Source organism: Rhinoderma darwinii, chromosome 1 (genome assembly GCF_050947455.1).
Source record: "Rhinoderma darwinii isolate aRhiDar2 chromosome 1, aRhiDar2.hap1, whole genome shotgun sequence".
Classification (NCBI taxonomy): domain Eukaryota; kingdom Metazoa; phylum Chordata; class Amphibia; order Anura; family Rhinodermatidae; genus Rhinoderma; species Rhinoderma darwinii.
The window spans coordinates 528,312,077-528,339,105 of NC_134687.1; positions in this window are offsets into that span (position 1 = coordinate 528,312,077).

Here is a 27,029-nt window from a genome sequence, read left to right on the forward strand (position 1 = left end):
ATCAGCCAACTGCCATTATCTAGGCACTAATAAAGTTTAAAAAAAAACACAAAGACAATTCTTTTTTATTGAAATAAGAAATCCCCAACAAAACCCTCGTTAACCATTTTATTAAAATTTGAAAAAACGTAGATCTACGCAGTAGTCCAACGAATCGAAGATGTAGTCCAATCGGTACATCAAAATCTGCAACAACATAAAAAAACAGTTATCAATGTGAACAATACCAATACTTCTACTCACCTACACACATATATACACACACACACAAACAAACAACCATACACAGACACACACATATATACACAAACAAAACAAGATATACACACACACATAAACAAACACACACACATATACACAAACTCACACATATACAAACGAAAAAACACACATATCCAAACACACACACAGTTATACACACAGATACACGAACACATATACACAAACACATATACAAACAAAAACACACATACCCAAACACACACATATACACAAACACATATACACAAACACACCCATATATACACACAAACACACACACATAAACACACCCCCATATACACACATATACACAAACACACATATACAAAAACACACACAAACATCTACACACAAACATATACACAAATACACCCATATATACACAAACACATATACACAAACACACCCATATATACACAAACACACACATATACACAAACACACATAGACACATACACAAACACACACATATACACAAACACACATAGACACATACACAAACACACATATATACACAAACACGGTTTCTTTTAAATGCTGCTGGGGAACCCGCTCGATCCACTATATAAGGCTGCGCTACAGTGCAGCATTTAAAAGAAACAGGATCCTGACCTGTCCATAGAGTTTAAGGCAGCACAGAGTATTTCAGGAGATGAGCGTGCAGATTTAGTGCTGCTGTGAACTCTGCTCTTACCATTACGTAGCTCTCAGTCTGTTACCTCTCCTCCACTCCTGTCCTCCAGAACACCTTCACATGATTGGCAAGTCACCACGTAATGGTAAGAGCAGAGTTCACAGCAGCACAGAGTATTTCAGGAGATGAGCGTGCGGATCTTGTGCGGGGTGGTGACTTGCCAATCATGTGAAGGTGTTATTGAGGACAGGAGTGGAGGAGAGGTAACAGACTGAGCTACGTAATGGTAAGAGCAGAGTTTACAGCAGCACAGAATCTGCACGCTCCTCTCCTGAAATATTCTGTGCTGCTGTGAACTCTGCTCTTACTATTACGTAGCTCTCAGTCTGTTACCTCTCCTCCACTCCTGTCCTCAAGAACACCTTCACATGATTGGCAAGTCACCACCCCGCACAAGATCCGCACGCTCATCTCCTGAAATACTCTGTGCTGCTGTGAACTCTGCTCTTACCATTACGTGGTGACTTGCCAATCATGTGAAGGTGTTCTTGAGGACAGGAGTGGAGGAGAGGTAACAGACTGAGAGCTACGTAATGGTAAGAGCAGAGTTCACAGCAGCACTGAATCTGCACGCTCATCTCCTGAAATACTCTGTGCTGCCTTAAACTCTGTGGACAGGTCAGGATCCTGTTTCTTTTAAATGCTGCACTGTAGCGTAGCCTTATATAGTGGATCGAGCGGGTTCCCTAGCAGCATTTAAAAGAAACAGGATCCTGACCTGTCCACAGAGTTTAAGGCAGCACAGAGTATTTCAGGAGATGAGCACGGGCAGCCGTTCGTTTTTCCGAGCCGTGCTCCCATTATGCACACGACCGTAAAAACACCCGTTATTGCGGGTCGTAATTACGACCCGCAATAACGGGCTCATAGACTTCTGTTACCCACGGGCACCTTTCCGTTTTCTCACGGGAAGGTGCCCGTGCCGTTAAAAAAATAGAACGTTCTATTTTTCTATTTTACGCGCCGTGCTGCTATAATTATAATGACAGCACGGTTCGCAAAAGCGGCCGGCTGCCCGTGGCCGGCCGTGCTCGTAATTACGAGTCGTAATTACGAGCACGGCCCGTAAAATAAAAAAATAGAACATGTTCTATCTTTTTAACGGCACGGGCACCTTCCCGTGAGAAAACGGGAAGGTACCCGTGGCTAACAGAAGTGTATGGGCCCGCTATTTCGGGTCGTAATTACGACCCGTGATAACGGGTGTTTTTATGGTCGACTCGTGTGCATGAGGCCCCGTAATGACGGGTGGCTACATGTGTGCACCCGTCATTACGGCAGCGTTGCTAGGCGACGTCAGTAAGGGTATGTGCACACACACTAATTACGTCCGTAATTGACGGACGTATTTCGGCCGCAAGTACCGGACCGAACACAGTGCAGGGAGACGGGCTCCTAGCATCATATTTAGGTACGATGCTAGGATGCTAGGAGTCCCTGCCTCTCCGTGGAACTACTGTCCCGTACTGAAAACATGATTACAGTACGGGACAGTTGTCCTGCAGAGAGGCAGGGACTCCTAGCATCGTACATAACTATGATGCTAGGAGCCCGGCTCCCTGCACTGTGTTCGGTCCGATACTTGCGGCCGAAATACGTCCGTCAATTACGGACGTAATTAGTGTGTGTGCACATACCCTAAATAGTCACTGTCCAGGGTGCTGAAAGAGTTAACTGATCGGCAGTAACTGTTTCAGTACCCTGGACAGTGACTACCGATCACAGTAGCTGTAAAAAAAAAGACGTTCATACTTACCGGGAACTCCCTGCTTCCTCCAGTCCGGTCTCCTGGCCGTTGCCTTGGTGACGCGTCCCTCTCGACATCCGGCCCGACATTCCTTGATGACGATGCAGCCCATGTGAGCGCTGCAGCCAATCACAGGCTGCCGCGGCCTCTGCAGCCAATCACAGGCTGCAGAGGCCTCTGCAGCCAATCACAGGCTGCCGCGTCAGAAAAGGTCGGACTGGAGGAAGAAGAGGGACTCGTCACCAAGACAACGACCGGGTACGTATGAAATGCTTTTTATTTTATTTTTAATCAGCAGCCTCTTTTCTCTATCAGTGATTGATAGAGATAAGTGGCTGCCGATTTGTATAATGTTTTTGACCGGGTTCGGTCAAAACGGGTTCGGCCGAACCCGGTGAAGTTCAGATTCGCTGCGTACCGAACTTTTCCGGAAGTTCGGACCGAAACCGGGTTCGGTTGTCCCGGTTCGCTCATCTCTACTCGTAATTATGAGCACGGCCCGTAAAATAAAAAAACAGAACATGTTCTATCTTTTTAACGGCACGGGCACCTTCCCGTGAGAAAACGGGAAGGTACCCGTGGCTAACAGAAGTCTATGGGCCCGCTATTTCGGGTCGTAATTACGACCCGTAATAAAGGGTGTTTTTACGGTCGTGTGCATGAGGCCCCGTAATGACGGGTGGCTACATGTGTGCACCCATCATTACGGCAGCGTTGCTAGGCGACGTCAGTAAATAGTCACTCTCCAGAGTGCTAAAAGAGTTAACTGATCGGCAGTAACTGTTTCAGCACCCTGGACAGTGACTACCGATCACAATATAGAGTACCTGTAAAAAAAAAAAGACGTTCATACTTACCGGGAACTCCCTGCTTCCTCCAGTCCGGTCTCCTGGCCGTTGCCTTGGTGACGCGTCCCTCGCGACATCCGGCCCGACATTCCTTGATGGCGATGCAGCCCATGTGAGCGCTGCAGCCAATCACGGGCTGCAGAGGCCTTTGCAGCCAATCACAGGCTGCAGAGGCCTCTGCAGCCAATCACAGGCTGCCGCGTCAGAAAAGAAGGTCGGACTGGAGGAAGAAGAGGGACTCGTCACCAAGACAACGACCAGGTACGTATGAAATGCTTTTTATTTTATTTTTAATCAGCAGCCTCTTTTCTCTATCAGTGATTGATAGAGATAAGTGGCTGCCGATTTGTATAATGTTTTTGACCGGGTTCGGTCAAAACGGGTTCGGCCGAACCCGGTGAAGTTCGGATTCGCTGCGAACCGAACTTTTCCGGAAGTTCGGACCGAAACCGAGTTCGGTTGTCCCAGTTCGCTCATCTCTACTCGTAATTATGAGCACGGCCCGTAAAATAAAAAAACAGAACATGTTCTATCTTTTTAACGGCACGGGCACCTTCCCGTGAGAAAACGGGAAGGTACCCGTGGCTAACAGAAGTCTATGGGCCCGCTATTTCGGGTCGTAATTACGACCCGTAATAAAGGGTGTTTTTACGGTCGTGTGCATGAGGCCCCGTAATGACGGGTGGCTACATGTGTGCACCCGTCACTACGGCAGCGTTGCTAGGCGACGTCAGTAAATAGTCACTCTCCAGGGTGCTGAAAGAGTTAACTGATCGGCAGTAACTGTTTCAGCACCCTGGACAGTGACTACCGATCACAATATAGAGTACCTGTAAAAAAAAAAAGACGTTCATACTTACCGGGAACTCCCTGCTTCCTCCAGTCCGGTCTCCTGGCCGTTGCCTTGGTGACGCGTCCCTCGCGACATCCGGCCCGACATTCCTTGATGGCGATGCAGCCCATGTGAGCGCTGCAGCCAATCACGGGCTGCAGAGGCCTTTGCAGCCAATCACAGGCTGCAGAGGCCTCTGCAGCCAATCACAGGCTGCCGCGTCAGAAAAGAAGGTCGGACTGGAGGAAGAAGAGGGACTCGTCACCAAGACAACGACCAGGTACGTATGAAATGCTTTTTATTTTATTTTTAATCAGCAGCCTCTTTTCTCTATCAGTGATTGATAGAGATAAGTGGCTGCCGATTTGTATAATATTTTTGACCGGGTTCGTTTAAAACGGGTTCGGCCGAACCCGGTGAAGTTCAGATTCGCTGCGTACCGAACTTTTCCGGAAGTTCGGACCGAAACCGGGTTCGGTTGTCCCGGTTCGCTCATCTCTAATCCTCAGCTTCTCCATGTACTATAAGTAGCATGCTACTTACTGCTGTTTTGGATTTCTTTTCATGGTGCGGACAAAAATACACGTGGAAATTTTTTCGTAGCATGTGAACTGGGTTGCGGAAACCTCATATGCATGGGATGCAGAATCATCGGCATGTCATCGGAATCCGTATCAAAGCCAACATGTGTGAACGGGGCCTTAGGGTGAGTTAAAATAAACTCTGTTGGGCCAAATGCATACGATACTTATTATGTGCAAATTTGTCGCGGGTATTTTCGTGTGGCAAATCCGCAGTGTAATACAGTGCCAGCAAAGTAAACGAGATCAAGAAATCTCATCCATATGTCGCATTTTCTGCGCAAAAATTTACCTGCAGTGCGTATTTGAAAATATGATACATGTCAATTTATCTTGCGTTTCCGCTTGCGAAATTGTTTCTGACTAGTTTAAAAAAATAATTAAAAAATCTGCAGCATAAAACCTGCACCTATTTCCACATCAAAATGTAAAAACCGCACCTAAAAATGTATCAGAAGACGCACTATTATTAGGTGCAGATTTTACCTGCGGAATTACCTGTGGTTTTCATCCAGATTTTGTGCACCAGATTCCTCAATGTGTGCGTTACAGAATTTGCTAGGGATTTGCAGCAAATTAACCCTTTACATTGTAAAGGATGAAATACAATTCTGCAACATTATAGGCATGCAGCTGACTTAACCCCTTCCCTCCTCAGGCATTTTCACTTTTGTTTTTACCACCCCACCTTCCAAAAGCTATAATTTTTTATTTTTCCGTCTATATAGCCATATGAGGGCTTGTTTTTTGCAGGGTAAGTTGTAGTTTTTCATGGCACCATTTATTGTATTGCATAATGTACTGGGAAACTGAAAACAAATTATTTGTGGGGTTCAATGGGCAAAAAAACTGAGATTACGCCATATTTTGGGGGGTTTTGTTTTTACGGCAACCATCAGGCGGTAAAAAGGACATATTTACCTTATTCTACAGATTGATACGATTACGGCGATACCAAATTTATATGTTTTATGATTTACCACTTTTAAAAAAAATACAACTATTTGCTAAATTAAAAAAATCTTTTGTGTCGCCATAACTTTTTCATTTTTTCATCAATTTAGCGATGTGAGGGCTTACATTTTGCAGAGCGAGGTGTAGTTTTCACCGGTACCATTTATATGTATATATTTTTTACGGCATTCACCCAGCGGGTTAACGCTATATTGTGATAGTTCGGACTTTAAGGATGCGGCGATACCAGCTATGTTAACTTTTAATTTTTTAACATTGATTTAGGGAAAAATGTGAAAAGGGAGGTTTTTTTTTTACTTTTAATACTTACATTTTTTTTTGGAACATAACAAAAAAAAAATTATTTACTTCTTTTTAGTCGTCCCAATAGGGGACTTAAGCAGCGATCCACTGCAATGACCATCCACTGCATGATATACTGCAATACTAACAACCATTAACCCCTTAAGGACACAGCCGATTTGGCCTTGTGGACACAGCCGATTTTTGCAAATCTGACATGTGTCACTTTATGTGGTAATAACTCCAGAATGCTTTGCCTATCCAAGCGATTCTGAGAATGTTTTCTCATGACATGTTGTACTTTATGATACTGAAAAAATGTCGTCGTTAAATTCAATATTTATTTGTAAAAAACACCAAAATTTAGAGAAGATTTGCAAAAATCTGCATTTTTCTAAATTGTAATGTATCTGCTTGTAAAACAGATCGTAATACCACACAAAATATTTACTAGTTAACATTTCCCATATGTCTGCATCGTTTTTTGAACGTGCTTTTATTTTTCTATAACCTCACAAGGCTTAGAACTTTAGCTGCAATTTCTCGCATTTTCAAGAAAATTTCAAAAGGCTATTTTTTCATGGACCAGTTCAGTTCTGAAGTGGCTTTGAGGGCCTTATATATTAGAAACCCCCTATAAAACACCACATTTTAAAAACTGCACCCCTCAAAGTATTCAAAACCACATTCAGAAATTATTTTAACCCTTTAGGCATTTCACAGGAAATAAAGCAAAGTAGAGGTGAAATTTACAAATTATTTTTTTTTACGAAATTCATTTGTAATACAGTTTTTTCTGTAACAAAGAAGGTTTTACCAGAGAAATACAACTCAATATTTATCGCCCAGATTCTGCAATTTTTAGAAATATCCCACATGTGGCCCTAGTGTGGTAATGGACTGAAATACCGGCCTCAGAAGCAAAGGAGCACCTGGTGGATTTTGGGGCCTCTATTTTATTAGAATATATTTTAGGCACCATGTCAGGTTTGAAGAGGTCTTGTGTGCCAAAACAGTGGAAACCCCCCAAAAGTGACCCCATTTTGGAAACTACACCCCTCATGGAATTTTTCAAGAGTTATAGTTAGCATTTTTAGCCCACAGGTTTTTTGCTAAATTTATTGGAACTGGTCTGTGAAAATGAAAATCTACTTTTTTTCTGAAAAAACATACAATGTTTTAGATTTTACAAGGAATAAAGGAGAAAAAGCACCCCAACATTTGTAAAGCAATGTCTCCTGATTACGGCAATACCCCATATGTGGTAATAAACTGCTGTTTGGACCCACGGCAGGGCTCAGAAGGGAACGAGGGCCATTTGGATTTTGGAGCACAGATTTTGCTGCATTGGTTTTCGGTGCCATGTCGTGTTTGCAAAGCCCTGGAGGGACCATAACAGTGGAAACTCCCCAAAAGTTACCCCATTTTGGAAACTACACCCCTCAAGGAATTTTTCTAGGGGTATAGTGTGCATTTTGACCCTACACGGTTTTTGCTGAATTTATGGGAATTATGCCGTGAAATTGAAAATGTAATTTTTTTCTCATAAAATGTAGTTTTAGCTCAGATTTTTTTCATTTTTACAACAGATAAAGGAGAAAAAAACACCCCAATATTTTTAAAGCAAACTCTTCTGAGCACAGCAATACCCCATATGTGGTAATAAACTGCTGTTTGGACACATGGCGGAAGTTAGAAAGGACGGAGCGCCATTTGACTTTTGGAGCCCAAGTTTTGCTGGAATGGTTTGCGGCCCCATGTGACATTTGCAAAGCCACTGAGGGGCCAAAATAGTGCAAACCCGGCAAAAGTGACCCCATTTGGGAAACTATACCCCTCGTGGAATTTATCTAGCGGTATAGTGAGCATTTTGACCCCACAGTTTTTTTGCTGAATTATTGGGATTATGCAGTGAAAATGAAAATCTATATTCTTTCCACTAAAATGTTGAATTGTTTTCATTTTCACAAGGAATAAAGGAGAAAAAGCACCCCAACAATTGTAAAGCAATTTCTCCAGAGTACGGCAATACCCCATATGTGGTTATAAACTGCTGCTTGGATACACCGCAGGGCTCAGAATGGCAGGAGTGCAACTTGGCATGTAGATTTTGGTTGATTGTTTTTTGGGCGCCATGTCGCATTTGCAGAGCCCCTGAGGTACCCGTACAGTAGAAAACCCTGAGAAGTGACTCAATTTTGGAAACTTTACTCCTCAGGGTAATCATCTAGGGGTGTACTGAGCATTTTGATCCCACAGGTGTTTCATAGATTGTATTAGAATGAGACAGTGAAAATGAAAATTTTTTTTTTTCCCAAAAATATGTAGTTTTGCACCCAATTTTTTTCCACACAAGGGGTAATAGGAGAAAAAACAACACATAATTTGTTACCCAATTTCTCCCGAGTACGGCAATACCCCATGTGTGGACCTAAACTGCTGTTTGGGCACATGGCAGAGCTCAAAATGGAAGGAGTGCCATGTGGCTTTTAGAGCACAGATTTTGCTGGACTGGTGTAGGGGCGCCATGTCGCATTTGCAGAGCGTTCTTAGGTACCAGAGTAGAGTGTAAAACCATGAGAAGTGACCCCATTTTGTAAACTACACCCCTCAAGGCATTTATCATTTGCCTGGACATATGACAGGGCTTAGGAGTGAAAGGCGCATGTGAGACCTATTTTGGTAATTTTTGCAGCATTAGCCCACAACGGCAGGGCTCTGAGGTCAAATAGTAAAACAAACCCCCAAGTAGTGACCCCCATTTTGGAAACTGCACCCCTCAAGGCATTTTGACCACACAGGTTTTTTTTTTCCTATTAGAAATTAATGCTCAGTGGATGGTGCAAAGTGAAAATTGCAAATTTCCACAGGTATGTGCCATTTTAGTGCACAATATTTTGTGCCCAGTGCGTGCCACTGAAGACAAATACCTCAAACTGTTAAGCGGGTTCTCCCGGGTATGGCGATGCCATATATGTGGACGTACACTGCTGCTTGGGCACGCTGCAGGGCGCACCATTTGGCTTTTGGAGCGTGGATTTTGCTGGCTAGTTGTTTTGTTTGGGGTTTTGCTGGTATTTCTGTTATGATGTGGGCGCATATGTAAGCTGTGCGGAGAACATCAGGGGTATAATAAGAGAGTATAATAATGGGGTAAATAAATAATTATCCACAGATGTGTGGCCAGTGTCGCACTGATAAATGGCGCCCGATCTTATCTGCTTTTGGACACTTTGCACATTTTGCATCGCCATATTCTGAGAGCCAAAACGTCTTAATTTTTTTCTCCACCAGAGCTGGGTGAGGGCTTATTTGTTGCGGGACAATCTGTAGATTTCATTGGTACCATTTTGGGGTACATGCGATTTTTTTGATCACTTTGTATTTCATTTTTTTGGCAAGCAAGGTGACCAAAAACCTGCAATTCTGATGTTTTTTATTATTTATTTTTTACGGCGTTCGCCTTGCGCTATGAATGACAATTTTACGTTATTCTGCGGGTCGGTACGATTACGGCGATATCAGATGTATATAGTTTTTCTTATGCTTTGAAGCGTCTGCACGATAAAATCACTTTTGTTTCAAATAATTTATTTTTGGTGTCACCATATTCTGAGAGCCATAACTTTTTTATTTTTCCGTCAAAAAAGCGGTGGGAGAGCTTATTTTTTGCGGGACGGGCTGCGTTTTCTAATGGTATAATTTTGGGGTACATGCAACTTTTAGATCCCTTTTTTTATTCTGTTTTGCGAGGGGTAGTGACTAACAAACAGCGATTCTGTAATAGTTTTTTTATAAAAAATTGTGTTCACCGTACGGGTAAAATAGCATGATATTTTTATAGTTAGGGTCGTTACGGACGTGGGGATACCACATATGTGTACTTTTTTTTATGTCTTTTGTTTTTTCCTATAATAAAAGACTTATTATAGGAAAAAAGGCTGTTATAGTGTTTACTTTTTGACAACATTTTTATTAACTTGTTTTAACTTTTTTTTTTGTCCCACTAGGGAACTTGAAGGCATGAAGCCCTGATCGCTATTCTAATACACTGCACTACCTACATAGTGCAGTGTATTAGAGCTGTCAGCTATTCACTGACAGCAAGCCTATTAGGCTTCGCCTCCCGGCGGGGCCTAATAGGCTTCCGTACTAGGAAGCGATTGTTAGGCTACGGTTGCCATAGCAACCATCGGAACACCCGCGGGTGCCGATGGTTGTCATTAGCAACCATAGGGTACGATCTAATCACTTAGATGCAGCGATAGCTGCATCTAAGGGGTTAATCGGCCGGATCGGAGCCTTGCTCCGGTCCTGGCTGTTAGGGCACGATGTCAGCTGTGAAAAACAGCTGACACCCGCGCCCGTGGCAACCATCGTGGTTGCCGACAGGCTACAAGACACTTCGATGCATCGATCACGTTGATCGATGCATCGAAGGGGTTAATTGGCCGGATCGGAGCCTAGCTCCAGTCCTGGCCGTTTCAGAGGGGCGTCGGACAGCTGATTCCCGGTGGTGATAGCGCTGGCTCAGCTTCTGAGCCAGCGCCATCACATACACACGTCATGGAGCTGTGATTGGTCAGTCTGCTTTGACTGACCAATCACAGCGATCGCCAGCAGGAGACCGCTGTGAATGGTCCCCTGCCGTCTTAGGCTGTGTTCACACGAGCACATTAACGTCCGCAATGGACGGACGTATTTCGGCCGGAAGTCCCGGACCAAACTCAGTGCAGGGAGCCGGGCTCCTAGCATCATAGTTATGTACGACGCTAGGAGTCCCTGCCTCTCCGTGGAACTACTGTCCCGTACTGAAAACATGATTACAGTACGGGACAGTTGTCCTGCAGAGAGGCAGGGACTCCTAGCATCGTACATAACTATGATGCTAGGAGCCCAGCTCCCTGCACTGAGTTCGGTCTGGGACTTCCGGCCGAAATACGTCCGTCCATTACGGACGTTAATGTGCTCGTGTGAACCCAGCCTAAATGTGCCGATCAACTGTCATAAACAGTTGACGGCACAGTTCTGTCACCTTGTCCTTTGACAGGGTGACAGTTTTTAGCCAGGACGTGCCGGTACGTCCCTGTGCCTTAAAGCACTTCAATGCAGGACGTACCTGTGCGTCCTGGTGCGCTAAGGGGTTAACAGCCGATCGTGCCGCGGTGGGGGGGGTGATGGCTTTTTACAGGGGGCGCCCCACTGATTCTTACATTTAAATGCCACTTTTAATTGACCGCAGCATGTAAGGTTTTAAACGGACGGAATCAAAGTGATCCGTTGCAGTGAGGTTTCGGATGCGTAACACAGCCGTCACCCGGCTATACTTAACATACATACCTAACCCTTATCACCTACAGCAGTACGTCCTAAATTCTATGCAGATTTTTTTTCTGCTGCACGTGAATGGGGTTTTGACAAACCCCATTCACATGAGTTAGAGCTTATTCAGACTAACGTGTTAATCGTCCGTATGAAGGACGTTTTTTTTAATGGCAGTCACACGGCTGCATGTATTTCTATGGGGTTATTCACATGGTCGTTGCTTTAACGGACCGTGTGAAGGGCCTGTAGAAAAAATAGGCGATGTCCTATTTTTGTCCATTTTCACGGATCCATCAATAGACTCAAGTCTATGAGGGATCTGTGAAAACTGGTCCTGCATGGGGGAAAATCGGCTGTGGAAAAATGGCCATAATTCACGGCTGATTTCACACACGTTCGTCTGAATATAGCCTTATATTGTCATTTGTAGTGAATTTTCAGTGCGCAATCCGCACCAAAATTAGGAGACAAGTAAGTAGCATTCAGACGTCCATGTGTTATACGGACCGTGTATCGGCCATATTTCCCGGACCGACCACAGTTCAGGGAGCCGGGTTCTAGCATCACACTTATCTATAATCATAGGAGTCCCTCCCTTCCCGTGGGGACATTGTCCCCAGTCCCGTACTGAAAACATCATTACAGTATGGGGCAGTATTCCCGCGGAGAGGCAGGGACTCCTAGCAGCATTGATAACTATGATGCTAGGAGTCTGGCTCCATGAATTGTGGTCGGCCTGGGAAATACGGCCGATACACGCTCCGTATATCACGGATCGAACACGGCTGTCTAAATAAGGCTTTAATCTAGTTACAGTGTGGTCAAATCCCATTTTTTTGGTCCAGTTTTTGCAAAATCACGGCAAAAATGTGAATTGACTACACTGTGAGAATATAGCCTAACAGCACTATATTTTCATGTTTTGTATCCTTTTTTTATGCAATTTTTGGAATCGCGGCACAAGTCACGTGGTTTTGTCGCTATTTTTATATAATCGTGGCAAAACTGCGCCATTTTTGCCACGATTGCGAAAATCGCTGCAAAAAAAACGCTAGGAAAACGAAAGAAACAAAAAACATTTTAACATACATTATATATTCTACAAGTGGGGTCAGGAGGGATGGGAAGAAGGATGCAGAGGGGGGAAACAGTTACCAGCCTCCAGGTCCAGTCGGCTGTGTAGAGAAGGAGCTGGCTGGGGGGTGGAATCTCCACACGGAGCTTCTGCTTACATGCTGCATATTCCCCGTCCAGTTCGTAAAGTTACAACAGGTCTGCAGGGGGGGCCAAAAGCATTGCGAGGGGGGGCCGCGAGCGTTGCGAGGGGGGGGGCGACAGTTGAGGGGGCGACGACAGCCCGGCGTGCCCCTTTTCTTCAGCCATGTGGCCGGTGGCCGGGCCCCTGACGGGAGTACCACTGTTACTGCCCTGATGGTGGCCATGTCTACACAACTCCCCGTGCAGACCAGCAACTGGGCAGAAGGTAAAGAAGACTTCAGATGGTCTATTTACCACATATATGAATATAAGTCACCAGCCGGTGTACTTAGTTGGCACTTGCATTATAGGTGTGCTGAGGCCAGTAGTGCCTCAGATTTGTAGCACAGTAGACTTGGAGTATTTAGCCTGAATAGGTGTGCTAGATAAGTGTTCTGAGGCCAGTAGTGCCACAGATCACTTGCACAGTAGACTTGATACCGTTAATAGCTGGAAGCATTTAGCCTGCATTGGCGTGGTATTGTATGCAAGGAGTCAGAGACTTCAAAGGTAGTGTGGTACTGGTTTTTTAAATCTCTCAAAGATGAAACGGCGATGCTCCATGTTTTGTTTCTCCATTCTATTCGAATTCTTCAACAATATATGCAGGGTGGTATAGGCAATAAAAAAAAACCCTGCTTGATACATTTCAGAGTACTCTACTCCTTCCTTAGTAGCTATAAAGAAATCAATAGACATTTTGCCTTTTTTTATATCTGTTCTTGGGATATCAAAAAAACCTGGACTGTCCTGCTTCATTACTTCGTATTATCACATAACAATGCATCAAAAAATTGTTACCAATTCTACGACAACCTTCTTATTTGTTACTCTAAATGCTATATATACTAGTATATGCATTATGTTAGTAATATTCCATCTAAATGCAATGGATAATAGACAAATCCAAATATAAATACAGATGCTACAAGTCATTTTTATCTTGACTTTTAACAAATTAAATACACAGGGTCAACAGACTTTAACTTGACTTTTTAAATGGCTTTTGTTGTGTGATATCACGCTGCAGCAAGTTATCAGAATCAAGATAAACTTGGCTACATCTGCACAAGCATATGTAAAACACGAACTGGATGAAATGTTAACCTATGAACTGACAATTGGAGGTTGTCCAATTGAGATATGTGACGACGTATACAATATCGTTAAAATATATGTGGCCGGGGCCGCCTGTCGCAAAGCGCATCCATGTGCTGTGTAGTCAGCCTGATTATGGATGTGCCGTAAGACAGGACCGAACCGCACAAAATGAAACTTCAGGAGAGCATCTGGAGAGCATCTTCAAGGAAACCCAAATATTTCTAGGTATCAACATTTCTAATTCATACGTTTACTGGGATTTTGCTTTTGCCCTGGAGGATATATTATAACCCTCGCGTCAATCTCTTTTACTGAATGGATAGCTGAAAAAATGAATGCCTTTGGATCACAATCGTGATGACTGTGTCGCACGCGCAAAAGGTCCGTGGGGCTTCTGCATATGGTACGTGGCTGCGTGATTTTCGCGCAGCCGGCATCATTATGACACTCTGTTTTATGTTTACAAACAGAAAAGCATGAGGTGCTTTACTGTTTCAATTAATTTATTTTATTACTGTAGCGCGCATCACGTGCGGCACCCGGAAGTGCTTCCGTGCGCGATTTGCACGCACCCATTGACTTCAATGGGTGCGTGCTGTGCGAAACACGGGCACATACGCTGTGTGAAAATCACTGACAGTCTGAACGGCCCCATTCAGGTCCGTGCGTATTACAGACGTATAACATGTTTGTGTGAATAAGACCTTAAAGTGTAGAGATAATGAATGTTTATCCTACCCCGTCCGAATTATATGTGTGTTCAGAGATTCTCTTCTTCAGGGATTTGGAGGTGCGCCCAATATATTTTTTACCACATGGGCATTCTGTCATGTAAATAACTCCGATGCTGATGCATGTTAGCAACAATATTATTTAGAACTGGTGTTTAATAGACATGGATATGATAATTTCTGTTTTTGAGGGGTAAATTAGTTGTTTTACAGTTGCTACCTGTCCCACATCTAAAGAAGCTTTTATTGACATTTATGGTGAAAGAGTTGATTTAGGGGCCGGAGAATTGTAAACTCATAATGAGACCATAAAAGATAAAAAAAAAACATCAAAAGCATATTCTCCCAATATTCGTTCCTCAGTAAACAAAACTACATGACTGTATATATACATATATATATATATATATATATATATATATATATATATATATAGAGGCTCACCTTTTTGGCACCTCAACAAATTTGCCAGGACTGGCTAAAGGAGTTCTCACCATGACAACCCGTTCCATTTTCTCTATTAGCGCATATGGACTTCATGGAGCGGTTTTACACACTTGTGACCTTCTTTACTAGCAAGAACATAGATTCAGACCTTCTTTATTAGCAAGAACATAGATTGAGACCGTCTTTAATAGCAAGAACATAGATTAACTAACAAAGAATTACTCTCGTTCAAGTGAATCTGGCCCATTCATGTACAGTATCAGATAGTTGGAAAATAATTTGAATGATTGGCAAGTAATGCCACACCTCCTCTGCAGCAGCCGCAGCTCTCAAATGCCAGACCTGAGACAAGCAGCTGATCACCATGACATGTCTTAATGAGACAACCCATTTATATAATTAAGGTGGTTTTTCACTGGGCGGTTATCGGGCAGATAAGCGTTAATATAGCGCTCGCTGCTGATAATTGCCCTGTGTAAAAAGGGCAGCGATCAGCAGATGAATGAGCAAACACTCAATCATCTGCTGGTCGTATCGTTTTAAAAAAGTAAAATATTATCATTGTCAGCAGCACATCCTGGTGTGTAAACAGGGAGACGCGCTGCCGACATAATAATAATGGATGTAGATGAGTGATGGGAGTAACAACCGCTCGTCCCCATACATAGCTCTGTGTAACAGGAGCAAGCGAGCACCGATCAACGATGTCTCGCTGAACGGCGCTCGCTGCACTGGCCGCTTATCGACCGGTGTAAAAGGGCCTTAACTCTGGGGAACTATATTACACAGAGTATTTACACCTAGAGGCACTCAACTTAGCCTCTATAGGGAATATATGATATATGACTAGCATCTGATAGAACATGATGCATAACGAAAAATAAAGCAAATGGGATTAGCTAAATAAATTAACATTGGTTCTGTATTCTGCACAGGCTCCACAGAAACAGATCACAGAGCCAAAATATGCACATATGAAAGAGGCATAAGGCTCAGTCCTCCTATAGGTTCCTATTGTCCAAGAGAGGATAAATGGAAATGATGGTAGAGGTATAGTGCTGACAATCTATTTTACTTGTAATACAGTTATTGTATACCTGGGTGGCTCCATGTTATTGGTGTTAGGCTGAAAAAATTAATATTCATGTGTTCATTTTGAAAATGTCAATATCCAACCCATTTTCCCCACATAAATCTGAAATGTGGTGAGCAGTTTGCTGGGGTCATCTCACTGGGGCTGGAGGTTCTGTAGAATTAGGTCCGTCCCAAATAACAACCTGTACAGCATCTCGGGTTTCAGGTCCCCGATGCTTGAGGTTAACTGCTTTACATCTGTAGCTTCTTTATAACCCCAACTTAATGGTGCTAGGTCTCTCAAAAGAAGTTGTTTTACATTTAACAATATCTCTCCCAGTAAAATCAAGGTCCAGATAATTCAATACTAGAACATCTCAACTTTGCACTCACAAGTAGAAATATTGCACTGGAAACATTTCCACTGTAACAAAATAAACCCCCTATATTTCCAAAAAGTTCTCTTCAATAGCAGTGATCATTAGAGGAGCAAGCTTAGGAACATCAGGTAAATTCCCCAATATAAATTAACATTTTTGTCTATTTAAACCCAGGGATTACTATTATGATCATTCATTTTTGGTTAGATGTTGGGAAATGCTAAGAAATGTCCCACGTAATGCAAGATGTGAGATGTGAGCATTCTTTGTTGTCTGGTAATGCTGCTGACAATAAAAGCCTTTCATAGCACCTTAATAGGTTTTAAAATGTGCATAAGGTGAGCTTACATTAGCATTCTAATGGAAAAGTGCTTCAGTCTTCTCCATACATTCAAATTGCTGGCATTCCCTGGTATTAAAATAATGTAAATTGTTTTATATGTTGCAAAAGCTTTTTTGCCTTTATTTGATCGTAAAAAGCACAAACTGGAAGGTTATAAGAACAACCTCACATTTATGACAATTACTGTTTTTATGTAGCATAAACACGGGGCCTTGCAGCAATAAATGTCGAGTAATAATGATTTTTCTACCTTTCGAAGAATCATCTTAGATCTTAGAGCAAATCAAAATAAAAGCACAGAAAAAAGGTATTTTCCATTGATTTATTTTTTTATATTTTCAAATTGCAAGAAAAGCAAAAAACATAATAAAACAATAGCATTATAAATACACAAGAATTAGTTACTGATATATAGTTTTTGTTTTATTTCCCATTGCTTATACTGCACCAACATATTCGGCAGCGCTGTAAAGAGATTCACATTATCCACTTCAGTCCTTTTCCCCAATGGGGCTCACAATAATTTCTTTATCTCTCTCACACATGCTACAGCCAATTTCATCAGAAGCCTATTAAATTATCAGTATGTTATTATCAGTATGCTGCAAGTATTGGTGCAAATTACGCAACGAATCTGCACCAACATTTGCATATTTGACAGGTAATTCAGACATTGCAGATATCGCAGCGGATTTGCCACAGATTTCAGTTTTTGCATTGCAATGGCTGAAATCCGCAGTGAAATTCCGCTGCTTTTTCGCAACATAATGTGCATGCTGCGGAGGGGAAATTCTGCACTGCAGCCTAATTTCCGCACAGTTATTTTCCGCAACGTCTGAACTAAGTTTCCTAAAAATATATGGAAACAAATGTAAAAAATGGCTGCTCTAGAATTCCACTGCAGACTGTCCGCAGCAGAATTCAACAGCAATTCCGCCACGTCTGAACGTGGCCTAAGAGTAGCTAGAGGAAATCTGCACAAAATGCGGAAAACCTACAAACTCCTTGTAGATTTTATTTTTGGTTAGTTTTAAATCTAGTACCTCAGTGCTGCAAGGTAAAGTAACAGTGCTAACCACTGAGCCACCATAAGCAATCAAAACTCAACAAACCAGCAAAAAAATCATTACAAGTATTGTCTCATAATGGCCACCTCTTTTTAAATTAATGCTGGCCCTGGGTTCAGCAGATCGCCCTGGGTCCCAATTCAGAAATGCCTGGTACCTCTGAAATCAGCTGTTATTGCTCAGGTGAAGTTGCAGCCAGACAAAGTCAACTGCGAGGCCAACCACGAAATACATGGATCAGCTACTGTAGGCTCACCAGGACAGAGTCACTCTTTGGTGTTACTCTCTGCCCTGACTTAAGATGGCCATAAGCATACAATAGTAATTGGCAAACAATCTATTTCACCCAACTCCACCATAAACATTCATTCTTGGCTCGGCTGAGCATACATGTTTATTTCAATAGAGAGAGAGCAATAAGTCAGCACGTTGAAATCTGACATGACAGATCCATCTTTTCCTCAACATCTGCCTCCAGAGAATGACCATAGGGCCCCATATTGTCACGTAGGGTTCGTGGACCCACTGGGCCATACCGCCTTGGCGGTATGGCAGCTGGCCAACAGGGCGCAGGTCAGAGTCTATAGTTCATATAAGGTACCTGTGGCAGCTCGGACAGTAGCAAGGCAGGCTTGGCTGGGGCTAGGCAGCAGGTAGACGTCAGGAGGGGAGTAGCAGGACAGGCATGGTATACAGCACAGCACGGCTACAGCTCAGCACGGCACTAGATCAGGATACAGGATACAGGAATAGGGAACACTGGGAGCAGAAAACACTAGTGGACCATTTGCAAGACAAACTTAGAATACGACAACAACGCTCAGGTGTGGGAGGAAAGGGCTGAGACCTTCTTATAGCCCAAGGTGCTCGGGGAGCAATCAGACAATCTCCCACATGCGTGCGCTCTGGCTTCTTGAGTCTGGACTGAGCTCGCGAGCACACCCTGGTGGTCACTGTGGAACAGGATGGCCGTATGTGCAAACATCTCTGGAGAGAAGGGCGTGGACTGGATGGAGGGAGTTCGTGGTCAGCGACCACGTACGTTACACATATACATTAGATTGTTGGCCAAATTGGCCACAATGTGTATGGACGGATTAGAAGAATGGAGTACCAAAAAGGATATAATAGGACATAAGTAAATGGTTTCTTTTCAAGGGAGAACCCTATTAAATATAATTGTAATTAAGAAATCAAATGTATGTTACAGCACGTGCAACTCAGTACATTAGAAATTTGTGTTTAGATAATAGGCTGATTACACAGGGCAGTGAGCTGAAACAAGCGTTTATATGAATGCTCGTTTGCCCGATCATTGGCCCGTGTAAAAGGGCCTAATGTTAAGAACATCATCTTTATAGATTAGCCTTTCTTTGTATTTTAAAACAACTACCACTGTTGTTTAGTCTGATCCCAATTTGGATACATCTGGTAACCAACAAATAGGCATAATACAAGTAACTACATGACTCTTCTGCTGCTGCCCTAGTTTGTGGGAACAACTTGAGTACACATATCAATAATTATACCTCCAACTTTACATTTAACATTAGTCGATGATTTAACCACAACAGCAACAACAACAACAACATCACTTCTACGTCAAGATGCTGTCAGTAGGCTCCATCAATTACTGCTGTAAATTAACACAAGTCTAGTTGGCCTTTAAGAGCATGTCCCGAATGAAGGGAAATTGGAACTTATGTCAGCAAGTAAAGTTCAGCAAAACATTTTGTTTCCAAAAGAAAAATCATACTTATTATTATGTTAAATTGTTCTATATCTTAAAGCAACTGTAAGGTGTCTGCTAGAATTACCATGTAAAGGAGATAAGGGCCTCAGTGTTTGTCACAAAGCTCTGCTTACCTGGAGGCGCAGTACACTTTGCATTTGATGCACTTGTGACAACAGGAGTGTGACATTGCTATACACACAGGAACAGTCAACTCAATATGTCAGCAACACTGACAACATTGAAAGTGACATATTTTCTTCGCCAACACTATATCATTCTCCAAGAAGAAAATAAAGACTGAAAGATCAGTTCTACCTACCTTGCAGAATCACAGTAAGGACAGCTATTAGTCCAAATAATCAGTAGTACAGCTATACCACAGCTAAACAGAGATGAGCTGAGATGATAACGCACCATGAACCAAGCAGTAGAAGGTAATACCTGCATTAACAAAAGTAGAATGGAGGGCAGTTAGGGTAATACTCCTATATATATATATATATATATATATATATATATATATATACACTACCGTTCAAACGTTTGGGGTCACCCAGACAATTTTGTGTTTTCCATGAAAACTCACACATATTTATCAAATGAGTTGCAAAATGACTAGAAAATATAGTCAAGACATTGACAAGGTTAGAAATAATGATTTTTATTTGAAATAATAATTTTCTCCTTCAAACTTTGCTTTCGTCAAAGAATGCTCCATTTGCAGCAATTACAGCATTGCAGACCTTTGGCATTCTAGCTGTTAATTTGCTGAAGTATTCGGGAGAAATTTCACCCCATGCTTCCAGAAGCCCCTCCCACAATTTGGATTGGCTTGATGGGCACTTCTTGTGTACCATACGGTCAAGCTGCTCCCACAACAGCTCTATGGGGTTGAGATCTGGTGACTGCGCTGGCCACTCCATTACAGATAGAAATCCAGCAGCCTGCTTCTTCCCTAAATAGTTCTTGCATAATTTGGAGGTGTGCTTTGGGTCATTGTCCTGTTGTAGGATGAAATTGGCTCCAATCAAGTGCTGTCCACAGGGTATGGCATGGTGTTGCAAAATGGAGTGTATTTCTGATTAATTTAATGTTATCTTCATTGAAAAAAACTGTGCTTTTCTTGCAAAAATAAGGAAATTTCTAAGTGACCCTAAACTTTTGAACGGTAGTGTGTATATATATATATATATATATATATATATATACATGTATATATATATATATATATATATATATACTCCGCGTTCCAAATTATTATGCAAATGTCATTTTTCGCGGATTTTCCTAAATAGTCGATGCAAATGACAGTCAGTATAATCTTCAAGCCATCAACCGTTGGAGTATAATGCAAATTTTATTGAACAAATCTCCTAATGATAAAAGATTTTTTTTAGAAGTAAAAAAACTCAAAATGCACTGTTTCAAATTATTATGCACAACAGAGATCAAAACATTTTAAAGGTTGTAAAGAGAACTAAAATTTAAATTTGTTGAATTTGCAGCATCAGGAGGTCATATTTACAGAAATCAAAAGCTCTTTCAAGCAAAAAAAACTTAACAGGCCAAGTTACATGTTAACATAGGACCCCTTCTTTGATATCACTTCACAATTCTTTGAATTTGTGAGTATTTGGACAGTTTCTGCTTGAATATCTTTGCAGGATGTCAGAATAACCTCCCAGAGCTTCTGTTTTGATGTGAACTGCCTCCCACCCTCATAGATATTTTGCTTGAGGATGCTCTAAAGGTTCTCAATAGGGTTGAGGTCAGGGGAACATGGGGGCCACACCATGAGTTTCTTTCCTTTTATGCCCATAGCAGCCAATGACACAGAGGTATTCTTTGCAGCATGAGATGGTGCATTGTCATGCATGAAGATAATTTTGCTACGGAAGGCACGGTTCTTCTTTTTGTACCACGGAAGAAAGTGGTCAGTCATAAACTCTATGTACTTTGCAGAGGTAATTTTCACACCGTCAGGGACCCTAAAGGGGCCTACCAGCTCTCTCCCCATGATTCCAGCCCAAAACATGACTCCGCCACCTCCTTGCTGACGTTGCAGCCTTGTTGGGACATGGTGGCCATTCGCCAACCATCCACTACACCATCAATCTGGACCATCCAGGGTTACACGGCACTCATCAGTAAACAACACGGTTTGAAAATTAGTCTTCATGTATTTCTGAGCCCACTGCAACCATTTCTGCTTGTGAGCATTGTTTAGGGGTGGCCGAATAATAGCTTTATGCACACTTGCAAACCTCTGGAGGTTTCTACACCTTGAGGTTCACGGGACTCCAGAGGCACCAGCGGCTTCAAATACCTGTTTGCTGCTTTGCAATGGCATTTTAGCAGCTGCTCTCCTAATCCTATTAATTTGTCTGGCAGAAACCTTCCTCATTATGCCTTTATCTAAAGGAACCCGTCTGTGCTCTGAATCAGTCACAAATCTTTTCAGAGTGCGATGATCACGTTTAAGTTTTCTTGAAATATCCAAAGTTTTCATACCTTGTCCAAGGTATTGCACTATTTCATGCTTTTCGGCAGCATAGAGATACTTTTTCTTTTCCATATTGCTTGAAACCTGTGGCCTGCTTAATAATGTGGAACGTCCTTCTTTAGTAGTTTTCCTTTGATTGGGCACACCTAGCAAACTAATTATCACAGGTGTCTGAGATTGATTACAATGATACAAAGAGCCCAAAGACACAATACCATCCATGAGTTTAATTGAAAAACTATTAATTAAATGTTTATGACACTTAAATCCAATGTGCATAATAATTTGGAACACGGTGTATATACCAGCAGAAAAGAAGACAGTAGTACCCCAACACAGTCAAATTGATTTTATAAACGGGTGCCAGCAAGTAGTCCAGATCCAGAGATTATATCGATATCCCAAAGAAATAAATCTGGCAGCACTCCGATAGAATAGATGAAAAACTATGTTTTTTTATTCAAGCCAACATAGAAAAAGTGCGACGTTTCAGTCCAACATTAGGACTTTTTTCAAGCAAAAAAAGTCCTAATGTTGGACTGAAACGTCGCACTTTTTCTATGTTGGCTTGAATAAAAAAACTCAGTTTTTCATCTAGTCTATCGGAGTGCTGCAAGATTTATATATATAGTTTTTATAAGTGAAATTCCACATGTTATCTATTCAAACCTAAACAGTATTTTTTTAAGCAGCCAGGAAACTTATGTGTGAAGGAAGTCTTTATTTCCATATTGACATTTTTATGAAAAGCATAAAATAGAACCCTTTTGTTGGGGTGAGGAGAGAAGGGCGAGTCCTCACTCTGTTAAAACCCCAATGTTTGTGTCACGATATGTGGGTATGTGGACCCACTGGGCCGTACCGCCGTAGCGGGATAGCAGCTGGCCAACAGCAGAGTACCAAATCAATATATAAATAGTCCAAGCACAAGGGTACCTGTAGTGGTTCAGACAGTAGCAACGGCTAGGCACAGTTGGGATCTTGACAGCAGACGTGGTGTAACACAGCAGGTGGAACCGGTGGCACAACACAACTCCAACAGGTTTAAGGCACAGGAACAAATAGCACGGGATACAGGGCACAGGTAGCAGGGCACGGGAACAACGGAAACAGGGTAACACTAAGGGACCATTTGCAAGACTTACATAGGAAAACACTACAACCCCCAGGCAATGAACTAAGGGGCAGGGCCCTTCTTATAGTCCCTTCTTATAGTCCAGGGTGATTATGGGCTAATTAATGATAATTCCCATGTGCGCGTGCTGACCCTTTAAGGCTGGGCATGAGTGTGCGAGCGCACCCTACGGGACACAGCGGACCGGAGCGGACCGGAAGTGAGCGCTAGCGTCTCCTGGGGAGGAGATGCGGGCCAGCGCTCACAGATCCATGGCTGCGGCCTTCGGGGGGTGAGTAATCCAAATGGTCCGTGGCCATGGATACTACAGTTTGGACCATCTAACCAGGCCAATTATATGGTAGGCAGTGCCTCCATCCTAAGGAGCCCCAAGGACTGTCCTACAGGATCAAGTTGAGAGGGAAGTGGAAAAACCTTCCACTTTATTGTCAGTTTTAGAGGTCGGGTTGATCACTCATTTACACTGAGTGCTCTTTCCGACAATGGATTAAAATCAACCCTAAAACCACCCAGTAATATTTAGCTGTGTATGCTGGTATTTTATAGTAATAAAATTGCAGTATTTTGTGGAATCTATATGGTAGTATTATATGGGCCTGTAGTGAGTATTATTTGCTCTGCATATTAATTGGGCACTATCATATGGGCTACATGCAGTAGTATTACTATGGCAATTTATGGCAGTATGATGTGGTCTATTTATGTAGTATTATACAAAACAAATCAACCAAATATAAGGTGTCAAATGACAGAAAGATAGTCTTTCCTAAACCAAAGGCTGCACATATGTAGAGAAATACTACCAAAAAAGGAAAAATTAGCAAAAACATGCCATAAAAAGATAAAAGTTTAGTGTACTCAAAAATTCATATAAGAAAACACACAGGATTAAAAAATGTGACACACACGGCTACAGCACAAAAAACAACACAGAGGTATACACTAGTAAACAACAAATGATAATTGGTAACAGACACAATGGAAGTAAATGGTCTGAGGAAATACATAAATGGGAAGGCAACATGCAAATGGTAAAATAAAATGCAGTATATGATCCAAGAAGTAAAGTGCCAAGTGCTACAAAGAGGATAAATGTCATAGAGCAAAAAAAATTATACATAAGTGAACAGTTACCAACCCATGATAGTCTGCATCTCGGATGATGTCCACGCAAACGCTCAAGCCTTCTTCTGGGGGTGGCGTTTTTGTATCACATTCCCCATTAAATATAGGTCCTGACAAAAATAAATCTTACAGTGCAGCTGGAGTGAATAAATAAATAACACACACCCATCTGTGGGCGCATGTGACGTCGAGCCAGAGCCTGGAACTTCCTGTTCAGGCGTCCAGGAGTGCCGGATATAAGGTATGAAAACATGACCGTCCCTCCGGCGCTATGTGTGGACACCAGTCAGGAATACAGGACATCTCGCCCATGCACGCATGCGCACCCGGGTGTGATGTATAGCCAGTCAAAATGCACACTGGGAAATCTATTTAAGGCAGCAATATACCGTATTTTTCGGACTATATGACGCACTTGACTATAAGACGCAGCCAGGTTTTAGACACCAGAAAGAAGAAAAAAAATTCATATTTTACTACTTTTAGGGCATGTTCACACGTGGCCGAATTGCTGTGGAATTCCGCTGCGGACAGTCCGCACTGGAAATCCGGAGCAGACAGTCTGTCCATTGGTTTCCACACCTTTTTAGTTATATTCGTGCAGACGTTGCGGACAACTCCGCTGCGGACCATAGGCTGTGGTGCGGAATTTGGTGTCCACAGCATACACTGGCTGTTGCGGACTTGATGCGTACTTGTGGCGTAATTTCTCCATTGACTTATTGACTTTCTCGCCACTTCCGCTGTTGAAAGGCGCTGATTGGCGGGGCAAGTCATTCTCTCGTTGCCAATCAGTGACTTTTCAACTACGCTAGTGGCGTGATTACGTCATCGCAGTGCTTCTGTTGTTGAAAGGCGCTGATTGGCGGGACAAGTCATTCTGCCCCAGAAGACATGCTCAGAAGAGAGCAGGCCTGCATTGACACAGGACGGCGCTGGGACGGGATCAAGGGGAGTATGTAAGGCTTTGCTTTTTTCATATGTGGGGCACTATCTACAGGGGGGGGCTATATGTGGGGCACTATCTACAGGGGGCTATGTTTGGCGCACTGTCTACAGGGAGAGCTATATGTGGGGCACAATCTACAGGGGAGTCTATATGTGGGACACTATCTATGGGGGGGCTATATGTGGGATACTATATACAAGGAGGCCCTATATGTGGGGCACTATCTGGGGGCTATATGTAAAGCGCTATCTAGGGGCAGAATATATGTAGAGCGCTATCTATGGGGGTCTATATGTGGGGCACTATCTACAGGGGGCTGTATGTGGGCCACTATCTACAGTGGGATCTATGGGAGCACTATCTACAGGGAGCTCTATGGGGGCACTATCTACAAGGAGCAGTGTGTGTGTGTGTGTGTGTGTGTGTGTGTGTGTGTGTGTGTGTGTGTGTATGGTGCTACTATAATCAGGGATACAGTGTATAGTGCTATTATAATCAGGGACACAGTGCATGGTGCTATTGTAATTATAGGTGCAGTGTATGGAACTATTATATTTAGGGGCATAGTGTGTGGAACCATGAGAATTTTATCTTCATTTATAGGCGCAGAAATGTTTGAAAAGTGAGAAGCTAAAGACATCTGAGCGGCAAACTGAAATGGGCTGTGGCTGGGAGAAGTCATCATAGACGTCTGGACTAGATGGAGAAGAAAAGAGAAAAATAACAACAAGAATCTGAAAAGATGTCACCGGTAAGTAACTTAATGTAAATGTTTATTCTGTCTCTAATCAGTACTATAGTCACTGTACGAACTGCAACGAGATGATGGGTGTATATTTTTTTGGTGAAACAGCAACTCCCAGCATATCCTTACCATTGTTCAGGTCATGCCGGGAGCTGTAGTTTTACGGCATACAGACCTATACATCAGGGGTTGCACTAAATTGAGCTGTATTTGTGCTGGTGTTGAATTTATGTGCTGAGCTTGGTTCTGGTGCTGCATATATGAACTGAGCTCCATTTTGGAGCTGTATATATGTACTAAGCTTGGTTCTGGTGCTGTATTAATGTACTGAGTTTGGTTCTGGGGCTGTATATATGTACTATGTTTGGTTCTGGTGTTGGATATATCTATGAGCTTCATTCTGGTGCTGTATTTGTGTACTGAGCTTTGTTCTGGGGCTGTATATATGTACTGAGCTTGGTTCTTGTGCTGTATTTATGTACTGAGTTTCACGGTTCTCACCTGGTTCATTTGTGGATCCTCTGTGTCGTTCGGGGGATGGTGATAGTAACCCAGGGCAATGCTTGGCACAGCAGGTTTAGAGGCAGTCGGATGTATAGGCCAGAAGTCAGGACAGGCAGCAGATGTCGTTACGGGTATCGATAGCAATAGGTCAAGGTAGGCAAGGATAGTCAAAGTTCAGGCAGAGGTCAAAAACAGGAAATCCAGACAAAGGCAGAAGGCAAGAAAACAGGGAACCAGGGTACAGGGAAACTCACGGGGAAATTGGTTGAACAAGCAAGGATTCAGAGGGAGGAGGATCCTTAAATAGGAAGTCTTGGAATTTTGGAATGCATTGGCCCTTTAAGAAGGAAAGAGTCAGCGTGCGCGCCCTCTAGTGGCTGCAGCCACA